General features: G+C 45.1%; 1 pseudogene; it reads left to right on the top strand.

Moving 5' to 3' along the window:
• LOC102489651 (60S ribosomal protein L10-like) overlaps positions 1–1,478 on the top strand; it is a 2,707-nt pseudogene extending 1,229 nt beyond the window's left edge.
• The last annotated feature ends 4,937 nt before the right edge of the window (positions 1,479–6,415 follow it).

Here is a 6,415-nt window from a genome sequence, read left to right on the forward strand (position 1 = left end):
TCTCCTCCATTCTCCTCTCGGGATCTTGGGCACACACGCACACGCGCCCGGCGTGAGTTTAAGCCACCAGGGCCGGGACTCGAACCACGGTCGACTACGTGGGAGTCCAGCAACATAGCTACTGCGCCAACTGTTAGTCCCCGATTTCATATTAGAATCACCTGATGGGACAAGCAGTTAGCATAATGGCTATGTCGCTAGACTCCCGCGTAGTCGACCGCAGTTCACGTCCCGGACCCAGTGGCTTAAAACTCACGCCGGGTGCGTGTGCGTGTGTGCCCAAGATCCCGAGAGGAAAATGGAGGAGAAGGGATTGTGGCGTGACCATCCCCCCAGGGAGTGATTTCTCGCTTTCTGTCTCTCTGTCTCTCTCTGGCTGGTGAGCGCACGTGCCCTATAGTAAAAACCTAAAAAAAAAAAAAAAAAGACTGAGACTGGCTGCTTGCTTTCTCACTCCCCCACCCCCTCCCGTCTCTCTCTGGTCAGTGCACATGCTATATAGCAAATAAAAGTAAATAAATAATAGTGATAATAAATAAAATAAATCTTTAAAAAAAAACACCAACTTTTTTTTTTTTTTTTTTGCCTCCAGGGCACCCCATCACCAAAGATCTTGGGGTCAATCATGAACTGCTGCCCTGCCCAGTGTTACTCGTATCGTAAAAACGGGTCATACTATGGGACCAGCAGATGACATAATGGTTACGTTGCTAGACTCCCACGTAGTCAACTGTAGTTTGGATCCTGGACCCAGCAGCTTAAAATTCACACTGGGCATGTGTGCATATGTACCCAAAATCCCAAGAGGAGAATGGAGGAGAAGGGATTGGACATGGCCATCCCTTGGTGTCTTTCTGTCTCTGTCTCTCTGGTGACTACATGTGCCCTATAGCAAAAATCTCTCTACAAAAACAAAACAAAGCAAAAAAACAAGCCATATCCAAAGTCATGCTTCTCTCAAAGTCTCCCAGATGCCAAGATCTGCATCTTTGACCTGGGTGGAAGAAGACGAAAGTGGATGAGTTCCCCCCCTGTGGCCACATGGTGTCAGATGAGTATGAGCAGCTCGCCGCAGGCCCGGAGGCTGCTTGTACTTGTGCAAACAAGTACACGGCGAAAGTTGTGCAAAGATGGCTTTCCTGTCTGAGTGCGGCTCCACCCTTTCCATGTCATTCCATCAGCAAGATGCTGTCCTGTGCTGGGGCTGACAGGGTGCCTTTGGGAAGCCCCAGGGCATAGTGGCCAGGGCCCACATTGGCCAGGTTATCATGTCCATCCCCACCAAGCTGCAGGACAAGGACCATGTGACTGAGGCCCTCCACAGGGCCAAGCTCAAATTCCCTGGCCACCAGAAGATCCACATCTCAAAGTGGGGCTTTACCAAGTTTAATGCTGATGAATTTGAAGACATGGTGGCTGAGAATTGCCTCCTCCCCGATGGCTATGGTGTCAAATACATCCCAGGTCGTGGTCCCTAGACAAGTGGTGAGCCTCATGAGGGTTCACATTGTACTGCCCCTTCCTGAATCACTCTCATCAATAAATCTCACTTCTAATCCCATATATAACAAAAGGGACCAGCACGTGGCATAATGGTTACGTCGCTGGACTCTCACATAGTCGACCACAGTTCAAGTCCCAGATCCAGTGGTTTAATACTCTTGCCTAGTGTGTGTGTGTGCATGCCCAAAGTCCCCAGAGGAGAATGGAGGAGAAGGGACTGTGGCACGGCCATCTCTGGGGCGCGATATCTCACCTTCTGTCTGCCTCTCTGGCAAGCACGTGTGCCCTACAGCAAAAACTCTGTCAAAAAAAAAAAAAAAAAAAAAAAAAAGCCGCCTGAGGGACAGAGAGGGGCAGGGAAAAAAAAAAAAAAAAGCCAGCCTGAGGACCAGTAGGTGGCATGGTAGTTAAGGTGCTAGACTTCCAGAACAAAAATAAAGAAAATAATAATAATAATAAGGTGCTGGACTCCCACGTGGTCAACCATTGTTTGAGTCCCAGATCTGGTGGCTTAAAATTCACGCTGGGCATTTGTGCCCAAATCCTAGGAGGAAGAAAAGGGCTGCAGTGTAACCATCCTCCCTGGGGGATGTTTTCTCACTTTCCCTCTCTCTGGTGAGCACACATACCCTATGGATAACACCTAAAAAAGTGAAAAAAATAATCTGGAAATAATAAAAATAAAGAACCCCAGCCTTACACTCAAGGAGATAAGTATGTATGTGTGTTATGACTGTCTCTACTGCGTAAGCAGAAATCGCTGATGTACCTAGAAACACAAGAAGAGACTTTTGCTCTCTTTGTTCCTCACCATATACAAAACTACGCAAACCAACGTTGCTCAGCATGACGCCGACTGGCTGACAGAGCACATTCCTGACAACCATTATCCCGAGCTCCCTGTGAATCACTACACAGTTTTTTTCAGTCAGCCCAATTCTCTTCCCACATGAGGGCTGGGGAGCAGCTGTCTATGGCGCCATGAGCAGTGTGTTCTAATCTTGGTCTGCCCCCTACTAGTTGTGACGCACAAGGCAGGTCACTCAATATCTAGGAGACTAGCAAGTAGAGATGATTTTACTGTTTGGCCTACCTGCTTAATGGACTTGTGTGACGATCAAATGAGAGGTGGGCACAGTCCTAAGCCATGAACTGCCGTGTCAGGGTAACAACGTGACTATGTATTTAAGGGTTCCTGGGACAGACCAGAGCTCTCCCTTTCCCGTCTTCCCTAGGTAGTCCCTGTACATGTGCCCTTTCCCCTTCAGCCTCAAAGGATGGCATGTGTCATCAAAGAAAAAGGTGAAGGAAAACAGGTATATGTATAAGCACGCATTTACGCATTTTTGCAGTGTTTTACAAAGAAATATTATGCATGCATTGAAAAAAAATGACTCACACAGAATGATGTTCCCAGTAGGATAGCTGAATTTTTTTTTTTTTTTTAGGCATAGCAAACTGGTGAATTCATTTAAAAAGAGGAGAGGAAAAAGAGAGCTCCCAAGAAGGGAGGGGTCCTGGAAAAAGGGTTGCCCTAGCTGAAAAATCTTAAGTTGCAGCATAGCATTCAGGGTATGATCTCACTTACAAATTATATAAGAATATTTGTTAATGCATGAAAATTGTCTACAAGGATACTTTTCTGTTCACAGTGAACACTAGGACTGATTGGGAGAGAGACTTTATTTTGTAGACTTTTGCAATCATTGAAGTGAGACAAGCATATGGCATAATTGTTATGTTGCTGGAGTCCCATGTAGTTGGCCACAGTTCAAATCCTGGACCCAGCAGCTTAAACTCACACTGAATGCATGTGCATGCATGCTCATGATCCTGGGAGGAGAATGGAGGAGAAGAGAATGAGGTGTGGCCATCACTCCTGGGTGGTGATTTCTTGCTTTCTGTCTCTCTGTCTCTCCCTGTGTCTTCAGCAAGCACACTCACCATATAGCAAACATTTCTCTAAAAAGCAATACTAATAATAACCGAATAGTTTTGTTATGAGCATATATCATTTCCATAATTTAAAAATATATAATAAAATTGGGGCTGGCAGGTGGTATAGTGGTTAAGGGCGCTGGACTCCCACATGACCAACCACAGTACGAGTCCTGGACAGACATGGCAGCTTACTTTCTTGCTTTCTCTCTTTCTTACTCTGTTCCCCTCTGACCAAATAGAAAATAAGTAAATAAATGAATAAAAAAAGTTAAATAAAATAAACTACAACCAATGCTTGAGGGTTATCACCAGGGAACATTTAGAACGTAGCATTAAATAGTTTGTGAACATTTAACAAGGCACATGGGGGTCATCAGCAGCCAACACAGCTTCACTATGAACAAATATTGGGGGTGCTGGCAGGTGGCGTGGTGGTTGAATGGGCTGGATTCCCACATGGCCAACTGTGGTTCGGGTCCTGGACCTGGAGGCTTCCTTTCTCTATTTCCTTTCTCTCTCACTCTCTCTTTCTGTTTGGTCAAATTTTAAAAATAATAACAAATGGAATTAAATTAAAAATTCTTTTTTTGGGGGGGAGAGGTTTTTGCTATAGGGCACGTGCACTCGCCAGACAGAGAGAGACAGAGAGACAGAAAGCAAGAAATCACCCCCCAGGGGGGGATGGTCACGCCGCAATCCCTTCTCCTCCATTCTCCTCTCCGGATCTTGGGCATGCACGCACATGTGCCCAGCCTGAGTTTAAGCCATGGGGTCCAGGACACGAACTGCAGTTGACTAGCCATTATGCTAACTGCTGGTCCCTCCCACCTCCTCTTTTGCCTAAGGGTAAATAGAAGGATTAATACTCCTATTGTCTTTAAACCCCACTCCTCCTGATATAGAAAGACCCTGAAGTCATGAATAACTCAGGGCTGATAGCTGTCTAAGGTTTCTGCCCTCTGGCAAACCTACTGCCCCTCCCTAGAGCTACAGGATAACCTGAAAACCTTGAATAGATTAGTACCTTGAATAGATTAGACTTCCTGCTTCTCTGATTCCTCCCTTTGTTGCTGCTCAGGGTGGGATCTGAGCCTAATCCTCACCCTAAGACCTCCCCTTCCCAAATTCCCCCATTAAAGACCATGTCCAACTCCCAATCAAGCCAAAGATTCAGACTGTTAACTCCTCTGTGCCCGCCAACATAATAAAATGTTCTCCTAATCTCTCTGAGTGCTGCTTTCCATGGTTTTCTGCAGCAGTTATGTCACTGGATTTTCACATAGTCAATAACAGCTCCAAGTCCTGGAAACAGCAGCTTAAAACTCACGCCAGGGGACCAGCAGTTGGCATAATGGCTATGTTGCTGGGCTCCCATGTAGTTGACCATGGTTCAAATTCCAGACCCAGTGAATTAAACTCACTCCAGGTGCATGTGTGTGCATGCCCAAGATCCTGAGAGAATGGAGGAGAAGGGATTGTGGTGTGGCCATCCCCCTGTTACCAAACTCAAATCAGGTTCACTTGCCCAAGCACTATAAAACCAAGCCATAGGCACATGGTGTGATGAAGGAAAGTACAGCTTTATTGCAAAGCGCAAAGCAAGGAGAGTGGGCAGCTCATGCTGAAAAGACCCAGTCTCCCCAAGATGTTCCCACATGCATTTTTAGGGGCAAAATTAGGGGCAGAGGTCCCAGGCGCATGATCAGTTCAGTGATTGGTTTAAGAGGGTGTGATCAGCTCGTGGGCATTCTTGATTGGTGAGGCCTTAGATAATCAAATTCCTCGTCAGGTGTCTGGAACCATTCAGCCTGGAGTCTCTGAGCTCACAACCAGCAGTTTCCAATCTACAAAACATCTTACATATTGAAATGAAAACCTTCTTTCCTTTAAGTGAAAGTTGTAGAGGTCAAATGGCCCTCACTCATGGTCTATGTTGGTCATTATCATAACCAAAGTCTGAAGACTTACTCCTTACTCTCAGCCGTTATAATACAAATGGACTTGATATTTCGGGAACCCTAGAAAATACATAAGGGGGTTCTTGCTCTGTTTCACCTCCTTGGGGGTGATTTCTCGCTTTTTGTCTATCTCTGTCTTTCTGGCGAGTACACGTGTCCTATAGCAAAAACCTCTCCAAAAAAAGAAAAGAAAAGAAAAGAAAAGAAAAGAAAAGAAAACCTCACACCAGGCACATGTGGGAGTGCAAGTATAATCAAAATCCCAAGGAGAGACTGGAGAAGGGAATGAGGCATGGCCATCCCCTTTCTGTCTTTCTGTCTCTCTGGTGAGCACATGTACCCTACAGAAAAATCTCTTTTAAAAAAGAAAAAAAAGAACAAATGATGACAAACTAACCTATTTTCTTTTTGGCAGGACATCAAGATCAGTACCTTAAGGTAATATCACAAACAGGATATCTCTTTTTTAAATAATTAATTATTTTTATTATTCCTTTTTTTTTTTTTATCTTGCTATAGCGCACATGTACTCATCAGAGGGAGCCAGAGAGAGACAGCAAACTGCCAGAATTAAGACTGGAATAGTGGTCAGCCATGCGGGAGTACAACAGCCCCCCGCTGGCCCCCAGATAGGATATGTTCATCTCAGCAAAACTTTTCACAGCCTTCTACAACATCATTTTGGAAAATATGTGAAATGCAGATCAAGTGACTTATAACTATTTATAAAATAATATGCATGACTATATCTGGATAGACATTTTCATTCGAGTGCCTGTCTTTGACCCTGTGCTCCTTCATGTGTTTATTAACAACCTAGGTAATGACATTGAGGACAGCCTTAGCGAGTTCTCAGATGACACAAAGCAAAAAGGAACAGTCATTAGCCAAAGCAAATACTCTGTAGTCAAGATATTCATTTACTGGGACCAGAAGTTAGCGTAATGGCTATGTTGCTGGACTCCCACGTAGTCGACCGTGGTTCGCGTCCTGGACCCGGAGGCTTAAAACTC

Source organism: Tupaia chinensis, unplaced genomic scaffold (assembly GCF_000334495.1).
Source record: "Tupaia chinensis unplaced genomic scaffold, TupChi_1.0 Scaffold146140_1, whole genome shotgun sequence".
NCBI classification, from domain to species: domain Eukaryota; kingdom Metazoa; phylum Chordata; class Mammalia; order Scandentia; family Tupaiidae; genus Tupaia; species Tupaia belangeri.